Source organism: Pteropus vampyrus, unplaced genomic scaffold, assembly GCF_000151845.1.
Source record: "Pteropus vampyrus isolate Shadow unplaced genomic scaffold, Pvam_2.0 Scaffold24, whole genome shotgun sequence".
Taxonomy (NCBI): domain Eukaryota; kingdom Metazoa; phylum Chordata; class Mammalia; order Chiroptera; family Pteropodidae; genus Pteropus; species Pteropus vampyrus.
Genome location: NW_011888805.1, coordinates 4,768,129 through 4,772,631, shown reverse-complemented (window position 1 = coordinate 4,772,631; position 4,503 = coordinate 4,768,129). Strand labels below are relative to the sequence as shown.

The window sequence follows — 4,503 nt, the reverse complement described above, 5'->3', positions numbered from 1 at the left end:
CAACATTATGATGTTTTTTATGCCTTTCCCTCCAAATGGAATTCTCTTCTATTTATTAACATCCCACCCATCCCTCCAGGAAGGATTCAAATGTCTTCTTCAGCTATTGCATTATAGTTTCTTTCAAGTGTTAAGTAGCATATATAACAGATTTTTTTGTAAGCACTTCGAATGCCCAAATGTGACTATAACAAGCATGTTAATTGCACTTTCAAATCTAATACATTATATTTGTAAATATAGTAAATCACATTTTCTTAAACATTGCAGTATTATTTACAAATCTAATATTCGTTTCAACTTTACAAGTCTAAAATTGGTTATACAGTTTAAATTGGAATTTGCATGGCTAATTGGTACGATTCCACAATATTCCAGTTTTTTAAATAATTACAAATACTTTAATACCGAGTACATGTAGATTGTCTAAATAATTACAAAACATAACACAAAAGTATTACTTTTGACTTTGATTTAATATCCACACTTAATTCTATACCTTCCCGGGCTTGTAGAAACACATAGCACTAAGAAAAACAGATTTTAAAAGTTTAGGTAAGCTGCAATTACTGGTTTGACGATTCATAATTTGGTTAATGTTCAAAAATCCATGACCGAGAAATGCAGCCAGGGGCTTCATACTTCTCAGAAGAATCTACTTGAATACAGAGACACATTCAGAACTATTTTTTCAATCCCTTTGACTTTAGAGATCATTGAATCCACAGCTTTCAGAAAGGATTGGCTGTGTTAAACCAGATTAGAACTACAACCTAAATGAACTCTATAGTTTTGCTCAGAATGGTGCAATTAAGTATGAAAAGTGAGCTGAGCATGGCACCTAAAGGGGTGGAAAACTGAAGAGCTTAACAATGGGTAAATCTTGAAGGTCTTCGTAAACCTTCTAAAGGCATTTGGAATTTATCCTTAAGAGGGATCCACTGAAGCACTTCAAACTCAGAGATAACATTCTCAGATTTGCCTAATTACACTGGCCACTATGTAGAGACTGGATTTAAGGAGCAATTTTGGAAGTATGGAGACCATTACTATTGCCGTAATTTTGCTTGGAGGGGATAGTGGCCTCAACCAAGGTATTAACTATTGGAATGAAGTGATATAAAAAATTCAAGGATGGTCGAAGTGACTGTTGCATATGGGAAATGAGGGACAGAGAAAAGTAAAGACTATACCCATGTGTCTGCCTGGAGTCAAATTCGTAAGTTAAATGCATGCATGATCTAATTATCCCATATTTGTTAAAAGTTTTCTTGTTTTAGTAGTGTTTTTGTCACTTAAAAGAAGGGACTAAAAATGATTTGTGAGCTTTTTATTGTCTAAAGCTAGAATGAATGCAACAGAAATATACCAATGCATACTCAAAATTCATTTTGCAATTTAAAAAGCACAGTAAAGAAATTTGGATTATTATTTCCAAAGAGTATTCATCAATGAAATGTATGTACTTTAGAGTCTAGGAGTCAGTAAACAGAACGCCAACCAATATCAAGAGTTTGTCTAGTTAAAAAGAATTTTAAAGAACATACAATTACCGGGGACTAGAAGCAAGTAAAAGAACCTACGTATGTAATGTAAAGGACCTGAAAAGTACCAGAAATTGAGGAGAAGCAAAAAGATTGGGATCCAGGAAAGCTGGCAACATGGGTCAAGATGCAGGGTAATGGATTCCAAGGATGTGTACCGATTTGAGGCAAAGCGTGTGTTCCCTGACAAATCTCAGATGCTGGAGGAGGCCCTGGCTTCAGGAGATGGCCATTTTGAGGCAACAGTGAATTTAGGTGAATAACTACACCTAGCTGGGAAGAGGACAATCTTTGACCTGCGCTGAGCACTGACCACCAGTCAGGCACAGGTCCAAGCATTTAACACACATTTTCTCATTTAATCCATCAACAATCCTATGAGGTGAGTATTAATAATATTATCATTCCCATTTTATATTGAGGTCTGTAAACACAAGCCCCCTGCCTCAGGCTACATAATAAGAGTAAAACAAATACCAGAAACCGATATCAGCTAGTATACCAAGCATACTACTGTTATCATTTCATATTGTAGGGGAAAATTTTGGCTTCAGTGGGAAATGATGCGCTTTTTAGACAAGCACACCCTTGCAATTGTGAGTTTATGTGATCTTTGCACTTTTCTTTGCCTTTGAGCTTTCTTACATTTTGTAAGTTGTAGAAATCTGACATTAATGTAGAATAATTCTTGTCTCTAGGCATGTACATAAATTCTGAACATCCAGTGGATGTTCAACTGTCTTCCCTAGATCACTGGGGGAAAACGCCAGTTTAGTCTCCATTTGCCCATTCTTTTCAATATTCCTGCTTTAAAACTGCTTCTGTTCTTCCGATTGTCTTCTGAACTAATTGTAACAGCTTATCGGTTCCCTCCTAATAAGCTGTTAAATAAAATATTTAACATGTGCTCATTTAACATATACATAGATATACCGTTTTAAAAAACTATCCTTTAACAACATTTATTAAACCAGATTTATTAGTTTCTAACCTGCCCCCTCTTTGGTTTTTGTATTTAAGTATCTTTACTTTTTATGCAAATGTAATACTTTAAATCTTCACTGCAAACATGTAAAGAATGAAAAACCATCTCAAATAGAAAGCTTTCTGCAATCTCAGCTCATGATAATTGCCATGGGCAGTTTGGTGCATAGTCAACCAGACATATTTCTATGCTTGTACTATGATATTTCTGTGTAAAATATTTTTTCTAATTTTTGACAACAAAAAAAGCCATTTACCATGGTGTTCTGCAAACAGCTTTTTTCTCAACTTAATAAGTGGCCGTCTGTGTCAATCTGCCTCTTCTTTAGAACAGCTTCATAACAGAACACAGTATGAATGTCTTTATTGTTTTTCAATTAATCTCTTACTTATGGAATTTTAATTTTGTTTCTCTTACAAACAGTGCTACAGTAACGATCCTGGTACATCCATCTTGATGCACTTCCCCCTTTTATAAATTAAGTAACTCCACAAGCTCCGTTAGTGTTGTCAAGCATGTAATTTATAATTCCTGAAGTTACTACTTCAAGATCTAGCAAGTTTTCTCCACTTTTGGGTACACTTCTTTCCTGGTGCTTTGGGATCCTTGGGTGATGCTGATGGAGAACCACTGCTGAATGTGATGCAATGCGATTGCGGATCAGATGATAAACACAATTTCAGTAGGCAAGTTGATTTCATATGGGAAAAAATTAAAATGTATAAAGCCTAAACTAAATTCTTTTCATTTTGAAATAGATGCCATTAATTAGAGCATGCTAATAAGAGAGTAGAATATGGTTTGAATTTATTATTGTTAATATAATATTTTAGTTATGGCTTATTTTAATGGCAGGAAGTAACATTTTTCTGTGTTAAGCCAGGTCTCTCTTCTGGTTTTTGTGGCTTGAGACACCATAAGCAACAAAGTCTCTGGCGACGCCTTCTACAAGGCAGTGCAGGAAATCCTGCAGGGGAACCAGCGCAAGCACCAGATTTGGGAGATGGTGGAACTGCAAATCAGCATGAAGAATTATGACCCTCGAAAGGACGAATGCTTCTGGGGCACCGGCAGGCTTCAGTCCACTCCCTGCCCCAAGTTCTCCTTATGTTCTGGAAGACCAGCAGCACTATGAGGAGGCCAAGGCTGTGGCTGTCCCCCACGTGGACATCAGGGTGCTGAAAAAACTCAACAAGAATAAGAAAATGGTTAAGAAGCTGGCTAACAAGTATGATGCCTTTTTGGCTTCCGAGTCTCTTATCAAGCAGATCCCACTAATCATGGGCCCAGGCCTAAATAAGACTGGCATGTTCCCTTCCTCACTCCCCCACAATGAAAACATGGTGGCCAAAGGTGAAGTCCCAGATGAAGAATGTGCATTGTCTGGCAGTGAAGATGACAGAAAATGAGCTCGTGTACGACATCCACTTAGCTGTCAGTTTCCTGGTGTCATTGCTCAAAAAAACGTGGCAGAATGTCTGGGCTTTATACATCAAGAGCACCATGGGCAAGCCCCAACGCCTGTACTAAGGCACAGCTTAATAAACCATACCACTACTATTAAAAAAAAAAAAAAAGACAAGCCAGAGTTTTGTATGTGTGTATATATGTGTGTATATATATTATTTTAATGAATGCTTATACTAGATATTGTATTCAAGAAATATTAAATGAGCTTATATACAGAACTCAGCAGTCTCTGACACCTGTAAGCTCATGTTATGTTGGCTTTTTAAAATGGGGAGTACTGTAATGGTTAAGGGTATGATTCTCAAGCTTCACTTGGGTTCACATTTTGGCTTCATCACTTATGGCTTTGTGCTCTTGGGCAAAAGTTACTTAACTTTCTGCTTTCATTCTCTAATCTGTAAAATAAAAAGATAATAACAGTAGGTCTTGTTAAATTCTTGTGAGAAATTTTACGTGCATTTACAGAAAATGTATGTAAAGTGCTTTGAACAGTGTTATTATTAT

At 36.4% G+C, this 4,503-nt stretch overlaps 1 pseudogene; it reads left to right on the top strand.

Annotated features, from left to right (window-relative positions):
- The first annotated feature begins 1,681 nt into the window (after positions 1 to 1,681).
- Positions 1,682 to 4,135, top strand: LOC105289516 (annotated as a pseudogene).
- The last annotated feature ends 368 nt before the right edge of the window (positions 4,136 to 4,503 follow it).